General features: G+C 36.8%; 1 long non-coding RNA gene across 1 annotated transcript; it reads left to right on the plus strand.

The window, feature by feature from the left end:
- Positions 1–1,455: 1,455 nt before the first annotated feature.
- LOC116782931 lies at positions 1,456–21,934 on the plus strand. The gene is made up of 3 exons (XR_004355406.1): positions 1,456–1,535; positions 19,147–19,309; positions 21,733–21,934. It is a non-coding gene; the product is annotated as an uncharacterized LOC116782931 (long non-coding RNA).
- The last annotated feature ends 1,235 nt before the right edge of the window (positions 21,935–23,169 follow it).

Below are 23,169 nucleotides of genomic sequence, written 5' to 3' on the forward strand. Positions count from 1 at the left end.
TATTTCTACTCTTCCCATCCTCTCTACGTTGTTTTCTTAGCCATATGGAGTTAGTGTTAAGGAAAAAAAGCTGAATTTGAATCAGTAATTTTGCAAACTTTGATTAATAAATTGTCAAGGACATCAGCAATTCTCCTATTTATTATTTTTCATTATTATTTTACATGCATTAACATTATTGCTGAGCTTCTTGGATTTCACAGCAGTAACTGTGTCATCCTGACATTATTCTTCATTTGATCTTTGGAGCATACTGCATGGTCTGCAAAAGAGAAAAGAAGAAATGAATAATAAATTACAATTTTAATGTAACACAGAAGAAGAGATAAATTATTTTAGCATATCATAGAAGTTAGATGAGTTCCAGAAGATAAACATGTGTTGGAATTTATAGGGTATAAACTTCATTTTGTATGGCTGTTATAAATCACTGGACAAGAAACTGTAACATACTTAGTATCATACTTTTTTCTACTCTACCACTGAGCATTTATACCCATCAAACAAATTACAGCTCAGATAGTATTTAAGGTGTCATTTATTTACAGATGATGATAATGACAAACAAATTCTTACCTACTGCACTGTGCAAGATCAGCAACAAAATTGAAAGACACAGTAAAACATGATATCAACTCAATAAAATGTAACTATTTTGTGGTGCTATGACATAATATGAGTCCAAGAGGATGTAGCAAAAATCTTGCTTCATATTATCAGTAATTTATTTTTTAACTCAGAAAAATTAAATATCTCATATGAGGTGGTTGATTCTGTGGAGTTAAAAGATGATGAACACATTCGGAGTAGAGGACTAAAATGCTTAGTCTGTTGTATGGTGATGGACCCAGTTTGATCACAGAACATCAGCTGTTTCTAATGAGAAATTATTCCAGCGGTCACTTACCTTTAAGGTCTCTTTCCCTCCAAAGTTGTGTGACCTTCTTTAGCCTGCTTTTAGGGGTTGTCCTATGGATGTTCTGAAATTCCATGAGAACTGCTTGAGTGCCCAACCAGTGGAACAAAAAGATGCCAGAATCTTTACATTCCAGTAGAGTTTAAATAATTAGGACAGATAATTTAAAGTAACTGTGTCTCTCCACTGAGTGTAAAAGAATTCTGTGCATGAGATGTAGTTGTGATTAGTATACACGTTTGGTAGAAAAATTCTGGTTTTGCAGTGCATGATAGAAAGGCTGCCTTTGTGAATTCATATATCATCACATAAATGGTTTTGTCCTCAATGACTGTTAACAAGCTATGATAGTTTTTCTGGATCAATTTTTTTGTCATTGTTTGGGTTGGGGGGGGTTCTGTGGTTTTCTGGTTTTTTTCTATTTTGGAATGTGTGTGATTTTTTTAGTTATTTGGAATCTTGAAATCCTTATATTATCATGCATATCTTAAGAAATAGTCTGCAAGACCTAATTAAATGCATTATTTATTTTTTTATAGGTGTTTCTCCCTGTAATATTTCTTAGTTTATTTTATTATTAATTCTGGAAAAGATGGAGTCTTTATTCTTGATGAATCATGTAATTAAAATTTTTAATTAATTTTTACAATTAGTTAGCAAAGTCATCATGTACATAGACATGATACTTACTTGTATACACAACTGTACATGTAAACACAAACACACGCTCAGCTTAGTATTTTGGTTTTTGAATGGTATAAAAGATTTTAAGATTACTTAAAATTAACAAGTTACTCCAAAGAGTTAAGTTTCTGTACACTTTTCTGACTACACAGATTGCATAATACCAGGAAACATTTCAGCGATAATGGACTGGGAGGACTTCAGCAATTTATCTCTTGTTTTCACCCTGTAATGTCTATTTTCATAGAATCATAGAATCAACTAGGTTGGAAAGGACCTCCGAGATCATCAAGTCCAACCCTTGATCCACTACCACCGTGGTTACTAGACTATGGCACTGAGTGCCACATCCAGTCTCTCCTTAAAAACCTCCAGGGACGCTGAATCCACCACTTCCCTGGACAGCCCATTCCAATGCCTGATTACCCTCTTTGTAAAGAATTTCTTCCTAATAGCCAACCTAAACCTCCCCTGGCAGAGCTTAAGATCGTACCCTCTTGTCTTACTGATAGTTGCCTGGGAGAAGAGACCAAACCCCACCTGGCTACAACCTCCTTTCAGGGAGTTGTAGAGAGTGAGGAAGTCTCCCCTGAGCCTCCTCTTCTCCAGGTTAAACAACTGCAGCTCCGTCAGCCTCCCCTCATAGGACTTGTGTTAGAGTCCCTTCTCCAGCCTCGTTGCTCTTCTCTGGACCTGCTCCAGCACCTCAATATCCTTCCTGAACTGAGGGGCCCAGAACTGGACACAGTCCTCCAGGTGTGGCCTCACCAGTGCTGAGTACAGGGGCAGAATCACTTCCCTGGTCCTGCTGGCCACACTGTTCCTGATCCAGGCCAGGATACCATTGGCCTTCTTGACCACCTGGGCACACTGCTGGCTCATGTTTCGCTTCCTGTCAACCCAAACTCCCAGGTCACTTTCTGCCTGGCTGCTCTCCAGCCACTCTGTGCCCAGCCTGTAGCGCTACCTGGGGTTGTTGTGGTCAAAGTGCAGGACCCGGCACTTGGCCGTGTTGAACCTCAGCCTGTTGGAATCAAACTATCTCTCCAGCTTGTCCAGGTCCCTCTGAAGAGCCCTCCTGCCTTCCAGCAGATCAACACTCCCTCCTCAACTTGGTGTCATCTGTATTTTGAAGTGTACTAATCTACTGAATTAATGGACAAGTTAAGAGGAAACATTGCATAAAAGAGTCAATTCAACAAATATTTCTTTAACCTTCATAATGATTTATCAACTCAGAGCAATAAATTTTAACACACAAAAAGAATAGTTTCCACTTTCCTACCTCATCTCCTCATCTAAATTTCCACTGTCCATAAAATGAGGAAATAAAATGTTCCTTAAAACTGTATTTTGAAGACAAATTAAAATTGGTTTACAGAAATGTCAAGGGAGGCAATGTTTGCACACCAAGGTAATGAAAACTTCTCTTATAACATCACAATTTACAGTGTAAATTTATAGTTCATTAACAAGGATAATTGTAATGGATAGTAAAATTGTGGGATTACAGGGTATCATACCAAGCACTCCAAGCTCCTAGGTACCTAATTCCAGTCTACTGCTATCAGAGCTTTAGATAATGAACTTCATTCCTTAAGAAATTAAATTCTGGTCTACAGTATTTTTGTAATTTTGGTCTTTTCCTTCTAACTAGAAGCAAAAATTCGTCTAAATGTTAAGAGAAAATATTTAATGAGAGGTTTGGAAACTTTCAGATCTACCCTCACAATAATTTAATGGGCAATGCCTTGTATGTTCTGCAAAATTCAGGAAAGCAGGAATAGATTAACTGGTAGAAAACCAATATGTTAAGGTACACAGGACAAAACGAGGAGGTAGAGATAGAAGGAGCAAGAGGGAAGAACGAATGACAAAAAGCTTTGTGGGCAGGTCTCAGTATTTTCAACTGAATTTTACTTTTTATAGCAACTTACTGGATAAACTACAGCGATTAGTGATAAAAAGAACAAATAAACTTTTGGGCTTTGGAGGGAGGGATCAGATCTGCAATTCTATACTCTTAAAGGTACCCAGGCAAAAAAATATAAGCCTGGAATATTGCTAACAGAAAGGAAGGTAAGTGAAACATAACATCAGAACTGACAAGTATTCATTAAAAGTAGATAGCAGTTATTAGTACCACTGAATGGAAATATAAATTATTTCAAAACTCTATGTCCCTGTTCAAAGCATAATTTTTTCTTCTGTGCTTTCGAGTTACGACAGTAAAGATCTCTTTCCTTCTTCATTATAGTTTAATGAAAATCATGATAATTATTCAAATTGGTATATTTAAATTCATGAATATGTAGGATCCTCTGTAACACACAGTGAGTTATAGCTGAAAGGACAACGAATTTTCACAAAAATTGCAATACAGAGAGAAGTAACTAGAAAAATTCTCACTTACAAAACCTGTAATTAGGACTTGCTTGTAATTGCAAACCCAAATCCTCGGAGATATCAAAGATATCCCTGCACACGTATTTGAAATTATCCTTTTAAAATTGTTTATCCATTGAAATTTCTCTTGCCTATTAAATTGTCACATTATAATATAAAAGCTACAAGGAGAACATCTTAATTAATAGTCATTGAAATTAGATGTGTTAATGCATTCCCTTAAAAGGGCATTTCTAAATGTTCATGTCAGGGTGGTGGAAAAGGGAAAATAAAGAGACATTGTATATCTCTGTCTCAAAGCACCACTCTATGTCAAATACTTCGTGTTTTGAGTGGAGGAACCAAACCTGATTTTACAAAAAATATGTTGACAAAAGATTTCAGATTTGGAAATCACAGACTTTCATCAGACAATTTACATCCTGTGCAGTCCCAGATTAATATTTAGGAAAGTGGATCTGAAAGCTATATGAGTATAGTGCTAAAACGGCAAACCACTTCTCAAGTGTGAGTGTCCAAGCTATAAATTGTTAGTATGACCTGTAACATAGATTTGTTCTCTCCAGGGATCACTTATTCCCTGTTAATTCCTGGTCATTGTTTCACAGATATCAAGAGTAAGAGATCACTTGGAATAGATGGCATGGACAAGTCTTTTTTTCTGAGGACATGAAAGTTTATTAATATGGGTACAAACAGTGCTATGCTGCTTTTCCAAGGTCCAGAGAACGGGCCTTGGCCCTATTTAATTTAGCTATTATAGACATAGTATCCACACAGTCAAACTGATATTACTCTGTGTATTTAATTGAGGCATAGTATGTACCTGATCATAAAACTAATTTTCAGCACAGATTAAGCTAACCTAAATTAGGTTAATAAGCCCCTGGGCCCCTGTACTTTTCAAACAGGAGAAAAAAATAGCCCAAGAATTTGATTGCCCTTTTAAGATAATTCACTGCCTTCCTTGATTACAAAAGCAGACTAGGGAATTTTTATAAACTTCACTAATTTTCAATTTTAGCATTGAGTAATTGTTTACTTTTACATGGAAAAAAAATCACATCCTTGACAACCACTTCTGCAATATTCAACTATTAAAATAAACTCAAGTTTTCCTATTTTTAAATGGTTCTATTGCTCCCAAAGACATTTCTGAGTTTATTCTTGAGGAATTTAAATGGGTAAAGTACATATTTTTGCTGTATCTGCTAATGCAGTTGGTGCTAATAAGCAATGTCTTTGCATCTGGTGAATATTAATGTTAGACTACAAATCTGGAAAAAGCTAAGAGGAGGTAAAAACATACAAAGTTCATGTATATATCAAAACTTCAATGATTTAAGAGTTGAAAAAAGCCCCCAAAAATTTATCCCTCCTTTTTGTTCGAACGATATAGCAGAACTCTTGTTCTAGTTTCATAAAGATTTCATTTTGTGCCAAAACATTTGAAAGCATGTACTTATCAAATGAGAAAAAAACCCCAACATTTTGCATTGAGAAGAAAGGAAGTGTATCCAATGAAGTTTTGTGGATTTTTCTTCCTTTTATCTTTTCTGAACCTAGTCCAGGGTAACTAACTGTTGGTGACCCGGTTTGAACAGGAGGTTAAACCAGATGACCTTCAGAAGTCCCTTTTAGCCTCAACCATTCCGTGATTCTGGATCTTGCTTCAGATTATTGTGTGACTTTATCTGTAGTTTTAGATGAACAACAGGATGCACTTTCATTGTCTGATGGTCATTTAATTAAATTCTTTCATAACACAATAAAATGGTGACAATTTTGCGGGCAAAAGAAAGTTTATACACTTTTAAAAACCGCTATATTAATGTACAAAAGTTTATGTGTGACCATTATTCAGTCAAAATATTTACTTCATCAATGCCCAAAATAACATAAAGTGACTGCTTATGCCCAATATTTATAAAAAATACTTCGAAAATATTGAGCATTCAAACCTACAGGAATTAAAAAAAATACAACAGAACTGAAAAGGAAGTTAATTATTTTGACATTGCTTATATATTTTTGCTCAATTAATTTATTCTTTTTTCCAGAATAATTTATTTTATGGAGACAAATTTTTCTGCCAAGAAACATTTCTACATAGAATGTGTAATTTTAGAGAAAAGTAGTTGTTGTATCAGTTAAAATACAGGGGATACACAGGAATCCTTGCCTAATCAAGTCAGAGCAGTCTGAGATGAAAAGCACTGTTCTGCATTTTTCAAGAGCTTCAGCACATTGTTCTATATTCACAGTTAGTGTCCTAATTCTCCGTACTAACCAAAGTGTCCCATTTTATACAAACACTTTCACCTATCCAAAAGTAGTGTCAGGTTCTTACGCAAAAAACAGAAATGGTAGAAAGTTAATTTTCATCTAAAAATGCAACAAAACAAAGCAAAAACTGAAACCTGTTCTGTTTTTTTTTTCTTTTGTGCCCATATCAGACAAAAGAAATGTCAAACATCAAATTTGGCTGAAACAAAACAGAGATTATACTACCTACACCTGCAAATATATTTAATATTAAATTATCAGTGTTTTCTTATTAACATTTGAAACATTTCAACAAGAAGATTTCCAGCTGGAAAATTCCAAAATAACATGAAACTATACTAACATTTATCTGGTACTTACATGAAGTCCAAAGATTTTTCTCATATTGCATATTTTAGTTAAAAGTGGGGAAGACATTCATAGCTTTAGACTCAGGTTCTATGCAGCCCCCACAAAGTTACTTACATGGAATGCTACTGGAATTTGTAAACCTACTTTCTTTCATAACCAAAACCTATCTTTATGTATTATATAGATCTTATCATGGATATGCAATTATTGACTTCCTACGCAGTAAGAAGGGTCAATTTGCAGTTCTCTTGGTGCTTGGCTAGGTCTTAAATAACCTGTAAGGCAGCTAAAATTCCTATATTAGGCTTTCACACTGTGACCTTTACATTCTATATAAACACAACTTAGTATTTTCTAATATTTTATAACTGGGGTTAAAACACAGCATAGAACTCTTTCTTTGTGAGTAAATAAAACTAAACATAATTCTTCTGAGGCAATAATAAATGTAAACATATCTACCCCAAATTCGGTTTCTCAGGATCATAGTGACAGGAGTAAGGAGAATTAGAGATCTAACAACTAAATTAGAAAACCAAATACTTTACAATGTTGTATATGAAATAATAAGCTTAAGACAGTAATTATAATGATTAAAATTGAATAAAGACCAATTAGAAATAATCTTTTCTAATTTAAAAAATGAAAAGTGTCCTTATTACTTTAAATTACTTGTCTTGAGACTATATCACTCTCAGGGCAAGACATGTACTGGTGATCAGAAACACCAGTGTAACAAGAATATAAGGCCATAATAAAAGGAAAATAAAAAAATAAAAAGAGGATAAATGTTGAGGAGCAATAATTTTTTTATTCTGGAGAGCAGTACAGGTTGACCAAGGCATTTGGTTTTCCACCAAAATGTTGATAGCACAAGAGTCTTCCAAGGTGCTTTTACAATGTAATAATGCTTCTTGACACAATGACTAAAGTTTTAACATGTTATATTAGCTATAAGTGTGCCTTTCAAAAAATTTAGAAGACAATTTTTTAGGGTTTTTTTTCAGTAACATTGGAAAACACCCACAGACTTCAAATAAAAAATGGATAGATATTTTCGTCTTTTAAACTGAAACTTGATGCACCAAAAGAAACAATAAAAGAGTATGAAAATTCCACAAACAGTATCTAAATGTGAAATACGAATTTAGTTTTGCGTTCACCACAGTACATACAAATATTGTGTATTATTACCCTTGCAATAATATCTCTAAGAAAATTATGTTCCATAAGAATGTTGCCACAGATTAGACACAGGACTTCAAATAAGTTCTTTGGGGTGTAAGGGGTGAGTAAGTGTGGGAACTATATATAAACAGTCTTTGTTAACATATTGAAATTTATATTTCTATGTCTTTACTAGAATATTTAGCTCAACAGTCACATTTGGTAAAGAAGATAAAAAATGCACGGTTTTTTTTTCCTCTTTCCTTTTTTTTTCATCTAAGGGATAGCATTTAGCAGTGAGAATAGATTTCTAGTTTTATGAGAAATAGAATTGTATCAGACTATATGTAAGAAAATAATAACAACAGAAAAATAAATCACCCCACACAAAAAGAAGCATAAAATCACTCTCAGACTTATAAATATTTTAGGAATATTTCTAATTATAAAAGAAACCCAACAAGAGTTTTCCTAAATCCTGAATCATACAAAAACCCCTCATCATTTGCATATGCAAGACTGCTGTATTCATAAAGACTTCCAAACAGAAGAATAAAATGTTAATTGCAAATTGTTTTCGTTGCTAATGTAACTCTGACTATATAAAGAACCTAATCTTGTGCTGGAGTAGGTCCAGAGAAGAGCAACTAGGCTGGAGAAGGGACTCTAACACAAGTCCTACAAGGAGAGGCTGAGGGAGCTGCAGTTGTTTAGCCTGGAGAAGAGGAGGCTCAGGGGAGACCTCATCACTCTCCACAACTACCTGAAAGGAGGTTGTAGCCAGGTGGGCATCGGTCTCTTCTCCCAGGCAGCTATCAGTAAGACAAGAGGGCACGATCTTAAGCTCTGCCAGGGGAGGTTTAGGTTGGTTATTAGGAAGAAATTCTTTACAAAGAGGGTAATCAGGCATTGGAATAGGCTGTCCAGGGAAGTGGTGGATTCAGTGTCCCTGGAGGTTTTTAAGGAGAGACTGGATGTGGCACTGAGTGCCATGGTCTAGTAACCATGGTGGTAGTGGAGCAAGGGTTGGACTTGATGATCTCGGAGGTCCTTTCCAACCCATCTGATTCTATGATTCTAAAACAATAATGAAGTATTAGCCATTAAAATTAATTTGATACGTATCAAAGTATCATATTAACATAAAAACCTTGTGCTTTAATTAAGCTCATGAAAGCCAGTACAAGATAAAGATGAAATGAACAAACAACATAATCTAATAGCATGCCTGTTGAAAATCTAATAACATTTTCTTTTGACCATTTAGGAGCATATTTTCTCTAGTAGTCATTCTAATTGCTCCAGAAAACTGAAAAGCTAGTTGCAAAAATCAATTTGGTAAGACCCTGAAACCTGTGCAAAATTTTGTGCACCAAAAGAAAAGGAAATCTCATATTTATATCAAATCTCATGGTATTTAGGACTCCAACACATAGTTTTCAGCATTTCACTGTCACCAGTAATTGAAGTAAATTTGGTTCTAAACATTTTTTTTGCACCTTTTTTATATTTTTGAAATAGGTAAATGAGCACCCACATCATCACGACACTTTCCTAACAAGCATTTTTACCATTAGGTTTCTTTCAAGCACACAGCTTTCCAACCATAGCTGTAAAGGCATTCAACTGAAGGTGAAGCTAAAAGAACAGAAAATGGTGAAGACAGATGGCCAAGGTTCTGTACATATACAAGGCAAAATTCTAAAAAAATCTCACTTTAGAAATTTAAACAACAGTAGGAAAGCTAGTCACTTTGCTGCCACTTTACCGTCTGGCATATATACATACAGACACACACTCTTATATGCATAGATATTCTCCTATTAAACTTTTGATTGTCTAGTCTCTTTGTTGCTTTGAAAGTCTAACTATATAAAAACATCATCTTCTAGCTGGTCCAAAGGTAGTAAATTCAATGTTATTTTTTTCTTTCTGTTTTTTCAGTTTCCAAAAATGCATTTCAACACCCAACCTGTAGATTTTGGACAGAAATTACTTTATTCAAATTGGTACAGTTAAGCCTTACTTATTGATTTTAGTTATGATACATATTGATAAGGTATTTTATCAATAACAGAGTTAAGTACAGCAAATGACAATATTCATAATTCATTATAAATTATCTAGAAGTGAAATAAAGTTTGGTGTCAAGGGCCTTTCTGACTCTTTACTAAATAAATCTGGGTTTCATTTCGGTGAGAGGCTACAAAAGAAAATTCCTAAAAAAAACCTAGCAGCTAGCAGACTAGTATTGTTTGGGTATGGCTTAAGGCTACAAAATGATCCATTGAGCACAGGTAGGCTGGAAATACATGAGCACATGTAACTTTTGGGAGTTAAATATTTCATAACTTAAGAACACTGATCTTATTACAATCCACCCAAGATGTATGCGTCACTCAGTTAAACTGGCATTTGACCAATGGATCATTAAAGGGATTTTTTTGAAGGCTTCCTGAGGACTCGCAGTACACTGGGTCAAGTGATTCACAAAGTTTCCTGTCACTACCAGAACCATCTCTCTGTGTGTCAATGAAAGGGATAGGAAGTACTTTTGATCTTCAGAAAAGCAGGAAAGAAGAAGAAATCTTTCCAAGAACTTTAAAGTGTTACAGTTTAAAGCACTTCAAAGTTAACAAATGTACATTAAGCAGAAAATTCACTTGGATACCTGTCATTATTCTTAAGTCAAAGTATTTCTGTAGTGGAAGCAGTGTGGGTTACCTCCATTGTATATTTAGCAATTTCTTCTCCTTCTCTATGCTACCTTCTTTACTCCAATGAATCAGTCATTGAGGGCTCCAATTAATATTTTCTTCAAATATATCTCTCATTTTTCAATGCTTTACAAGCAGTTCAAATTTAATAAGTTGTACCTCATCTAGATGGATGAAAGCAGAACTTTCAAATCCTTGATTCTACCAGCAACAACTTCATTCATAAAGCTTAAGGTGTAGGATCTGTCTTTCTCTCTTTATTGTCCCATGTCCACTAGTGGGAGGCATTAACAAAAAGTGCTACCACTACTTTTTCAAATTATTTTTCTTTTACCTCGCAAGTAATTTCTTTGAATTTGTGGGCTAGATTATTTTCATAGTTTCTTTTCTTATGTCTCCATTAAAAATTATAATTTCACCTATTGTATTTTTCTCTGCTATGTCAACCTGTATAGTGAAAATTATTCAAGAATTTTTATAAGAAGTGAAATTTGATTTCTCAATTTTTGTTTTAATCTGCAAGTGCAGCTTCCTGTACATATATATGTAAATACTTCAACCAAGAAACTCCTTAAATTATCAGTATACACTGAGGGTCTGAGAAAAAAAATCAATTTTTGAAATTCTGACACTCTTGCAAAAGAAAGGTAGTTTTAGAACTATCAGCCTAATATTTATTTTTAGCAAAATAAGACAAATTTTAACTCAGAGATCAAAACCAAAATACAATAAATCATCAAAAACTTGTATCTGTAGGAAATAACTCTAACCAAAATAAATAAAATATTTTTGATGAAATTGCAAGTTTAATTAGAATAGATAGAATTTTACTGTGTAAGCTTTTTAACATATGATATGTCCATTTCACTTTAAGAAACAGAACTATTCTTAGCAACAACAGATCACAATTACAATTTTTCTGGATGCATGTAAATTTCTTCTTCAGGGGCTATGTATGGACACAGATACTGACAGGAATGATTAACATGGTCTCTAATTATTTCATTTCTAAAATCTAGAAATCTTAAGTGATTGTTGGTGTTAAATATGCCTATAACATAGGTTACACACTAAAACCTGATATTTCTATTCTTTACGTGAATCTCCAAGGAGAGCACTCACATGGAATATTAAAAAAATCCTGTTTCAAGACCCCAGTTTTACTGGCTATATCAGGCAGCTCACTCCAGTTCGTCTAAACACCATATTGTAGTATGTTCCTGAAGAATCTTTCCTAAACATTTTTTGTTGTTGTTGTTGGTTTGTTAGACTGAAACTCTTCTACTGCATATAGAGTAGAATTTCAGTATTTATTCAAGCACTTTTTTTATTTGGGAATTATTATATGTATTTATTACTACATATATATCACTATATATAGTTATATATATTACCATATATATGTTTTTATACAGGAAATATTTTAATTGTCTGTACAAAACATAACAATTTCCATTGTAAAGTCCCTAGACACCTGTGGTGAGCTGACTGTGGCTGGATGCCAGGTGCCCACTCAACCACTCTATCACACTCTTTTCTGGATGGACAGGGGAGAGAGTAAGATGGAAACAAGACATGAGTTGGGATAAGGCAGTTTGTTAAAGCAAAAGCAAAGTGGAAGATTGTGTGCGCGAAAGTGAAATGAAGTGAAAAATATCATGGTTTATTCTCTGCTTCCCAGTAGCAGCCATGACTGATCACTTTTGAGAAGCAGGGCTTCAGCATGCATAACAGTTTACCTGTGTCCCCTCCCAGGGTCTTGTCCTCAACTGAGGAAGGAATGTTACAGTACTGATGCTGTGCTCAGCAGTAACCAAAACACCGGTGTGTTATCAACACCCTTCTACCTACCAGTGCAAAGCACATCACTGTGAGGGCTACTATGAGGAAATGAACACCGTCCCAGCCAGGCTCACTCCTTCTGTCCAGAATCATAATTTTGTTTGTTTCTTCTTGTAAAGGTTATTAATTCATTCATGATCACTGATGGCTTATCAAAGTTTACAACATTTAGGTGTGAAAAAAGGGACTAAAACAGATCAACAGGAATTTGAAATTATTGTATCTTTATGAATGGTGACAGGGAAATATGAAAAAAATACATTTTTAGTTTAATTTAAAAGAAAAAAAAGGTTACAGGCTCCAATGACTCTAAATTAGAAATAACCTAATTCAGACTCAGTATATATTCTTACTAGTGAAATTAATTAACCCAAATTAATAAACTTATTATGAAGAATTCCTCTTCAAATGAGATTTTGAAATTGACTGTTTTCCCTCTAAAGTATTCTAATGAACTTTCATAATTTGTTGTGTACAGCAAAATATGATTGAGTTGTCCTGTGAAAGTCCTCCAAAATCAGATGGATGATGCACAGTCTTGAAAAATGCATTCTTAATTAAGATGTTTTGTGTTCCAAGTGTATACTTTAATAGAGTATCTTAAAGGCAAACCTTATTAACAAAAAATAAAACAACCAAAAAAAAGCACAAAAAACCCCCAAGCAACCAAACCAACAAAAAAAACCCAAACCGCAGACAAAACCCTACAACAACAAAAGAAAAAAGTAAACCACTATATATCATTTGTACCTTTTCTACTGTGTATTAAACAGCCTGAATGAATCAAAAGCAAACTGAAACATAAACTAAGAAATGACCTAATTAAGTTATACGTAACCCTGAAAAACCAATGATACAGTGGTTGTCAATGTCATGTGATCATGGGAAATGTGAGACAGACTGAGAATTTTTCAGTTAATTAGAAATTTCCTTAACTAGAAAGTACTTTTTTTTGTTGTTGTTTTTCAGGAATGGAGAACAGAATTCAACTAAAATACAACTACTATGAACACATGGCAACTTCATTATAAGTTTTATTATATAAGATTTAATCTGGAAATTTCCTGAAGGAATGTTTTCCATTGAGTTCTTTCTCCTCATCAATTATAAGAGCAGAATACACAAAAGGACATGAGCCAGAGAACACTCCATGTATCATACCTGTTTCAGTGGCCTGAACTTCAGGACTGAAATCACAACTTTAATGCACCTCGTGGTCTAGTAATTATGAATTCAAATGAGATTGGATTCACATCTATCAGCACACTAAACAGATGTCTAAACTAGGTGATAGCAGACACTTCAAGAGGTTGTTTCTGAAGTCCCAGCCCTCCAAGCATTTTTCAATTCCTACTTCATTGCTTTTGTTTAGACACCCTTAACGCTGATGTCTGTATTTGTCAGACATAAACCAGAAAATCTATATTTCTTCATTGATAATAAAAGGTATTCATTCAGATGTAAACATCCACACGAGCAATGGACTAGAGTTAGGTGATGTGAAATCCATCCCTAATTTCCAAATAACATGATTTAGACATCTTCAATCCAATCTCAAGTATGTGAATCCCAGCTGGGTATATGTTTCATTGATTCTACCAAACTGCTGGCAGCTGTTGGCACATTGAATAAAGGGAAACTAGGTTTCTATACTAATAAAAAAATAAACATTTTATGTTCAAAGTATTCCATGTTTAAATTTTAGAAAGTCATGTTTTAGCCCTCTGAGTTCCTTTGGACTTTCTTATTAAATGTTTTAGATATGGAATGTGAAAATTGGTCTTATATTTAGAGTCAACAGGCCCATACTCTACACTACATATGCCCATCAAGTTATTTCTTGATTTCTCTTCTCAGTCACAGATGAAGTTGCCCAGAAGTTTACTTTCTGAGTACCCATTTGAAATGTGGAGGCATAGATTTCTTCCTACAGAAAGTACACCTTCTCTGTGGTACTCCAATGCAGACACATCTGAATGATACATGGAAACTCCATCTACAATCAGAGTCTTCAAAATAAAGGCTTGATTACTAGCTAACTTCAGAGTATGTAAGAAAAATTATTTCAGTTCAGAGCCCTGGTTCTGCCAAAAAGCCAGATTCTCAGTTCATGATTATGTGTTGGCAGACCAATAACTATGAGAGATCTGTTGGGAGGGGGCTATATTCACCCAAGAGAGAACAGCATTCATAAAATACATGACAAAACAAGCTGCAAAAGCCAGATTAGCCTAGGTTCTAGGTGTGGTAGACTCGAGCTGAGTCTTCAGATTCACATATGGGCAGAGGCTAGATAAAGGAGGCAAAAACTTTTCTATCCAAAAAGCTATTAATTAGAAAATCTGACCACGTTTTTTTTCCAATAATACACATTCACCTCTCTTTCCAGAAGAGTAACTAGGCTACATGGCTTTTGTCTTGGTAGAAATATATATGAGAAAGAAATTTTGTCTGAAAAAAAATGTAAATTAAATCCCTGAGTCAATGTTTAGGGCATAAGGTGTAAAGGAATTTTCTATTCAGTCCCTCCTCTTTTTGCACATTTTATGCATTTTTTTTTTTTTAGTAAAATTGAAGAATAAAGAAATGGTGGGATTCAGATTCCTGAACATAACTGTCGAAGTAATTTTATAACTAGGAGTTTGACTTGATGATCCTTGTGGGTCTCTTCCAACTTGGCATATTCTGTGATTCTGTGATTATGTGAACTGTCTCAGTCACCGACACTTCAGCAGCCAAGAGTGAAGGGAAGTCCAGAGGGTGAGACCCAGCTGTACAGGGGGGTTCCTGAGTCCAGGAACACCCAAGCAACAGCCCCATGACCCAGAAGCCCTTGGCAGTAAATTGGGAGAGGAGACATTGGTGCTGGGAGTGATCAAGGGCCATTTGAACGGCTCCAGGGAGCATGAGCAACCCGGAGTGTGGCAAAAGGGAGTCGGCAAACAGGGATATGGCCAGGCAGTCTACATGGCAGTTCATGCAGGCAGGGTTAGCGGGAAGGGCTCCTCTCTGACCATCTGGGAGCAGCCAACAGAGACAGCAAACAGACTCAGTAGCTGGTAAAGAAGAGCAAAGAGATCCTTTTATCCCCAGTCTTATTAGTGTATTAGTTTAAGCTTGCTCTGTGATGGAGTTGACGCTCCATAAAGCTCGATCTCTTATAGCTGCAGGAGTCATTGGAAAAGGATCTAACTGCTGGGCCTCAGTATTTATTGGTGAATACCTTAAGCATGTCCTAATCTTTGGGGTAACAAGCTCTTCTCTTGTAGGCTAGTGAGTTAGTAAGTATTTGACAAAGCAGAAGAATCTTATTGATCCACTAAATATATCAAATTACCAAGTATCCTCCCACAAAGCATACATCAAAACAGACACTAAAATCAATTTAATTCCATGATGATAGGAGACAGTTCTCTGTGGATTTTAGTGAGTAAGAAAAGCTTTAATGTTTTGGTTTGTTGCTTGGGGTTTTTTGGTTGTTTTTGTTTAGTTTTTGTTTTGATTTGGTTTTTTTTAGAAACAAAGTAGTTTTATTTGTTAACAATTCTCCTAGTTAACTATTTTCTTAAAGATGTTCGACGGATGTCTGTTTCTTATTCAGATACCTACTGTTTGACAATGTGTACTGAATTCAATCTAATCTTTAAACAATTACGCCTGTTCGCATTACTTAATACATAGATATTCCTGCTGTCTTCTGATAGTTCAAAATTAAGACAATCTTATTCTTTCTTTCAAACAGTTTCAGCATGATCCTATTGTAACAATTGGACTAAAACAATACAAATTTAATTTTCATATAAAAACCTAGAAGCTACTTCCTTCAGTCCCTGCAAAAGTCGTGGAATGAATCCTCCTGGGGACTTTGATAAGTCAAATGAAGCACATGATTGGGAAAAGCCAGCATGGATTCACCAAGCTCAAATACTTCATGGCTAACCTGACTGCAGTCTATGATAAAGGTACCTACTCGGTTGATGTGAGGTGAGTAGTGGACATTGTCTACCTGGATTCTCCAAGGCTTTTGATACAGCTTCCCCTCAGACTCCTGGAGGAACTGATGTGTTACGGTCTACAGAAATGGCCGTGGTTGAGGACATGGATGACAAGCCACACCTGGAGGGGTAGTGATTAATAGTTCCTTTTCAGACTGGCAACTTGTCACAAGTGGGGTCCCCAGGGACTGATTTTGGGTCCAACACTATTTAATATCTTCATAAGTGACCTGGATGATGGGACCAAATTTACCCTGATGAAATTTGCTAATGATACCAACCTGAGAGGAGGAAGCAGACACTTCAGAAGGGAGAGCCACCCTGCAGGAAGACCTGGATAGGCTGAAAGAGTGAGCTAACAAGTCTTATGAAGTTCAACAAGGAACAGGAAAACTTAATCCAGGAGTGTAGCAGTCTGGGATCTACCTGGCTGGCAAGCAGCTCTGTGGAAAGGGACCTGGAGGTCCTGGTGGACAAGGTCAATATGACTGAACAGTGTGTAGCTGCTGTGACAAAGAAAGCCAACAGGTTGCTGAGTTGCATCAACAAAGGCAATACCAGCAGAGATTAAAAAACCATTATCCCATTCTATTCAGTGCTCATCACAGATCACACACGTAATACTACTTTCAGTTTTGGTCCCCACTAAGCAAAAAAGATGTGGGCAGGCTACAGATGGTCCAGAGAAAGGTCACAAAGGTGATCCAGAGAAAGGTCACAAAGATAATCCAAGGACTGGGAAGCCAAATGGGGAAAGGCTGAGAGAACTGGTTTTGTTCAGTCTTGAGAAAAGAAAGCTTAGGGGAGACCTTGTCACCCTGTCCCAGTATTTAAAGTGTGGCTACAAGCAAGTTTACAAGGAGTCACATGAAAAAGATGAAGGGTAATGAGTACATATTACTTCTGGGAAGATTCTGACTGGACACAGAAGAGGAAAATTTTTCACAATGAGAACAATCTGCCATTGGAATAATCTGCTCAGGGAAGTGGTGAATTCCTCAATGCTGGAAACTTTCAAGACTCAGCTGAACAAGGTGCTGGGCCATCTTGTCTAGATTATGCTTCCACCAAGAAAGGTTGGACTAGATGATCCTTGAGGTCGCTTCCAACCTGGTATTCTATCGTTCTGTAATTCTATGATTTGTAGCTACTGACTATAACTTAGCTTTATACAAGAAAAACCTGACACTTTGAATCATGAGTCATCTGGTTTTTTCTGGCCAGAGAGAGTGTTCTTGCCAAATACATCATTTCACTGTGCTGAATCTGTAAAGTGTGGATGCCAGCTTTATAGAGGGAAAAATAACTCTATTGTCTGAACATTCTTATAGAGCTTAGCCGAGTTTCCTTTCCAACAACAATAAAATGGTATCTAATGAAAATGCAGTACTATCTGTTCTTTGTTATAAACTATACCTTTGTCTCATTCTTTTATTCCTGAATTAGACTAGTTCAGAGGATCTGAATAGAAATAATACAGTCTTATCCATAACCAATTCTAATAGTCATGATAATAAAATAAAATTATTTTTCAATACCTCTTCATGTGCTTCTTGAGAAAATTCTGGCAGGTTGAATCATAAATACATTATAAAATAGGCTTAAAATTCACTGTTAATAAAGAGGATGAGATTCAACTCTCTTTTATTTCCCCCACTTCCTTTTCCCTCTTCGTACTGTAATTATATCTACCAGTCTTTTGCACAGACATACTAACTCTAATTGTAAGTTCCCTGATTCTCTTTTTTGACCTTTTTTGTATTGTGGTATGTGCCTGAGAATGCTGTCTCAGCAGGAAAAGACAGCTTTCCTACAAGACCAAGCAGTTAGCTGGGGGAAAGTGTATTAGTAAAATGGTTGCAGCATGCCAAGCAGGAGAAAGCAACGAAGAGAATGAGGAAAGCTTTCCTTACTCTGCAATTCTTCAGAAAATGCTGAATTCTGTCAGCCCCCTCTCTGGGGGGCTAAAACAATTTCATAATGGCTAAGGAGTTAGTTCCAGTTAATTAGGCCCTGAAGATCAGAAAGTAAATTTTTAATAAAAACTTACTTTGAAAAAAAACTTACTTTCAAAAATACTTACTCTTTCAAAAAAATGTTTAGCTTCTCCCTAGATGTAAAAAAAGCTTCTGTCATCTTTCCATTCCCTTTCCTTTACAGTTCCTGTGAGAAATGATTGATTTGTTATGTGACCCAGCTTCTGGCTGAAGTGCCCTATGAAGAGAAAACCATGCTTTTCTAGCGTCTAATAGCTCCTACATTCTGCTCCAAAGAAAAAAATTCCTACCTCCCACCCCAGAAAAGAAAAATATGCACTTTTTTTCACAACATGTAGTGGTTTTGGCTAGGGTAGAGTTAAATTTCTTCACGCTGGCTAAGTTTTTAATTTGTGTTTAACACAGGGTTAATAATATGATTTTGCTACTGCTGAGTAGTTCTTGCACTGCTCTTGCACTTCCATGATCCTATCCCACACAATACACCTAGTAACAAGGCACAGGGTAACAAAAAATGGTGAAATATTTGTACTTAAATCAGAAATATATCAGAAATGTACAAAAAAATCCAAACTTCATTTACTGAGAAAGCCAAAATCTCCTAGCACTTAGTGAGACAAACGTGATGGGAAAGGGTCTAGAACTGAGTGAAAGAAGGAAGAGATCAGGAGATTTCAGATGGTGCAAAATCATCCAATATTAAAAACAGGAGTGAACAGGTGAACAGGATCCTTGAGAGAACAGCAATAGAAAGACTTGACAACACTGACTTTTGTTTTCCTCAGGAGAGAGACAACTTCTGCGAAGGACCAATGAAGTGAAGCTCTGAAGAGAAGGCACTACAAGTTCCTGTGAATAGTAGGAATGCCCAGGCTACCACTGGATTGCTGTACTTTCTCTTTTGTGAACCTTCCAATTGTAACATCAAGTGAAGGCAGAATACCATAGGTAGGTGTTCATCTGATAGGTGTTTTGGCTAAAAACTGATGTCAAAGCGAGGTGGAAAAAAGAAAATGTGTGCTCAAATATTAAAGTTAGTTCTTTGTTTCTGTAGTATTTCCTGAATGGAGAGACTATGAAGAATTTCCTACTCTTTCAACAGCCCAAGTGTACTGAATGAGATCTTGATTATAGCAGACGTGTTTTGTCAATATTTGTCATGATCCTCCCTCATGATATGCTACTGATGGCATTCATCATATAATCATTGAATAATTTAGGTTGTAAAGGAACACCAGAGGTCATACAGTCATCATCTTCCTGCAGTACCAAAAAAATAACTTTGTTCAAATTATCTTCAAAAGTCCCCTGACATTTCAGACTAAAACACTACCACTCAGAGTCTGCTGGTATTAATGCGCTTATTTGAGGAGATCAATTTCTATAAGTTTTGTAGGAAGCTACAATAATGTTTCAAAGCTGAAGAGTATCTGTTTGTTTTACTGCCTAACTCTTGCACTGATGCTATTGAGATATTGACAGTATGCCAGAATTCCCAGAGACCCTTTGTGTACTTTCTCTGATTAATGCTATTACTGGCATTCTTCAGTCTTGCAAAGCAATATATTAAAAGGAAAGATTTTTTTTTTTCCCTAAAACAAAACGTATAGAGAGATGTTGTAGTGGGTTGACCCTGGCTGGATACCAGGCATCCACCAAAACCACTCTGTCACTCCTATGGACAGGGGAGAGAAAATATGATGGAAGGTTCATGAGTTGAGATGAGGATCAGGAATTAGTGTACCCAGTTTTTAATCATAATGATCTTCAGAAGAGATGTTCTCCCCTTGTATTCTTAACATCAATGTAATATTGCTATTCTCTTCTGCATTACTGAGAATGAGTGGCATGGAACTAATCACCTGTGTGCTGATTACAAAACATTCTATTCATTCCTCATTAACCTTTATGAACCACTGTGAAATACTGAACTGACCTGACATATTTTTATTGTCCCCTTTGTGGCTTGCCAGGCACTTAATCCCTATAGCTCCATAGAAATTACTCACAACTTTGTCGGTGTGCATTTTTATTTTCACACTGTTGTACCAAAGCCATGAATATTTGGGATGCTCAGGTGCAGGCCAAGTAGAATAGAATAATTTTTTTCAGAAACAATATTTGTAATATGAAGCAAACTACAATGACATTAAATTGAAACAACATAAAAATAGAAGGTTCAGAAAGAAGCTTATCTTTACTTAGATAAGGAAAATATTGACTGTGACAGCATTGACAATATTCCAAGGGTTATATATGTTGTTTGAGTATATTTAAATAAATCATAGTTAATTATTTACTAATCTCTAATCTTAGAGAGCTAAACCTAAAGACTTAATAAGTCTCAATTCATAGTGTTTGATTCACTCTCCTGAGTGTGGTCTTGTTTTCCTACCTTCTGGTTAGAGTTCATTTTACCAAGATTTACTGTCCACATCTGAACCAGCCACTTTATTCATATTCAATTATGATGGGTTGACCCTGGTTGGATGCCAGGTACCCAACAAAGCTGCTCTATCACTCCCCTCTGCAACTGGACAGGAGAGAAAAAAATATAACAAAAGGCTCATGAGTTGAGATAAGGACCAGAAGAGATTGCTTGCTGAATACTGTCACAGGCAAGACAGACTCAGCTTGAGGATAACAACTGAATTTCTTGCTAACAAAATCAGAGCAGGATAATAAGAAGTAACATAAATCTTTAAAACATCCTCCCATCACCCCTCCCTCCTTCCTGAGTGCAACCTGAGTCCCCCTCAGCGGCAGACAGAGGCAGGGAATGGGGGTTACAGTCAGTTCATCACACATTGTTTCTACCACTATTCAGGCAGAAGAGTCCTTTCCCTGATCCAACATGGGATCCCTCCCATAGGATACAGTCCTCCCCAAACTTCTCCAACGTGAATCCATCTCAGGGGCAAGAGTTCTCCACAGACTGCTCCAAGTTGGGTCACTTTTCCACAGGGTGCAATCCTTCAGGCACAGGCCTGCTCCAGTGTGAGTTCCCCAAAATGTCCCAAGTCCTACCAGAAAACCTACTCCTGTGTGGTCTCCTCTCTTCATGGGGCAGCAGGTCCCTGCCAGGATTCTGCTCTAATACTCCGACCCTGGAGCAGCAAGCTTATGGGTTCAGCTAGTTTTACTTAAAAAAAAATATATATAGGGTTCTTTAATACCTAGAGATAGCATCAAGAGAATAAGCCACAGACTTGTTCCCAAGAGGTGCTTTTATTGATAATTGAGGGGAGAAAATAAGGGAACTTGGCAAAGGTTCAAAAGGGTACCACAAAAGCTAGACAAAATGTTCCACCACAATACTGACCTAACATATACTAATCCATAATACTTAAATGAAAATCCAATCCCTTCAGCTTGAAGCTACCCAAAACATCAAGAGAGGAGCAAAGAAAGAGAAGCAGAGGGAGCAAGAAGTAAGAAGGAGAAAGAGGGAGAGACAGATTATGCAGCTACCATTGGAACCTTGCGGAAGACCAGCTCACAAGTCCAATGGCAGGGCTGAGACACGAGGTAAACACATGCCTTTGGTTTTATCTGCTCTGGTCCCTATGGTCAACCACCCGAAGTGGGGCCTCTGACCCACTGGCCATTCTGGAGTTCCAGGTCAGGGTGATCGGCAGTGTCCTCACTGTCCCTGCCAATAGGGGCTCCAGGAGGTGTGGTGTGTTGAAGTTTTCCTGGGCTGCTTTTAGACGCATCCCTTCCGCCTCCAAATACGCACATCCCACAAGATGATTCTGACCCGATAATTACTGATCTGCTGTCTAACACCTGCCCCAGCACGGGCCTCTTACATGTTCAAAGCCTCCAGCATGGGTCTCCTCCATGGGCTGCAGGTGGATCTCTGCATCTCTTTTGACCTCCATGGACTATAGGGGCACAACTGCTCCACCATGGTCTTCACCATGGGCTTCAGGGGAACCTCAGCTCCAGCTCCTGCAGCACCACCTGCTCCTCCTTCTCCACTGACCTTGGTGTCTGTAGTGTTGTTCCTCTCACATATTCTCACTCCGCTCTTCTCTGGCCACGATATCTTCTGCATAATTTTTTCCCTTCTTAAATGTGTTATCACAGGGGCATTACTATCATTCTTAATTGGTTCAGCCTTGACCAGTGGTGGGTCTATCCTGGAGCTGGCTGGCATTGGCTCTACTGGACACTGGGGTGTAAAAACCCTGTGAACTACAGACTCATTGAAGGAGTTTTACTTCAAAAATATACAAGGCTCCAAAAATTCACCCACTGAATTTACTGGAAGAGCCTTCGATTCTTTCAGAACCTTAAGAGAGAGTGCAAGGGAAAAATGCTGCACGTGTTTTCTTAGGAGGTGCTTTTACTGGTAAACTTCAGAAAATAAGGGACCTTGGAAAAGGTTTAAAGGGTAACTTTCAACCAAACTAAAGCATTCCACAAAGCACTGACTTAGCATACAACTCAGCAAAATCCAACCCATCCTGCTTTAAGTTACCCAAAATATTAAGAAAGGAGATTAGGAGAAGGAAAGAAAGATTAAAAAGAATAATAGCTATGACCTGGAGTCCCACACAAGTCCAGCTTCTGCATGTCCAAGTGTCAGGGTTCAAACAAAGATGGAGAGCACACATTGCTGCTTTATTTGCTTTGGCCCTGCTGTAGCCACATCCCCCACCTCCAGACAGGACTTCTGGTGTTCCAGTCAATCAGAGGCTGGTTTAGGGGTCCCAGAGGATGTGGTGGGGGGTACTGCTCCTGGTGTCCAGTGACTGACTGCTCCGGGACTGCCCAGGGAGGCTCCTAGGGGCTGGGATACC

This window comes from Chiroxiphia lanceolata, chromosome 2 (genome assembly GCF_009829145.1).
Source record: "Chiroxiphia lanceolata isolate bChiLan1 chromosome 2, bChiLan1.pri, whole genome shotgun sequence".
Classification (NCBI taxonomy): Eukaryota; Metazoa; Chordata; class Aves; order Passeriformes; family Pipridae; genus Chiroxiphia; species Chiroxiphia lanceolata.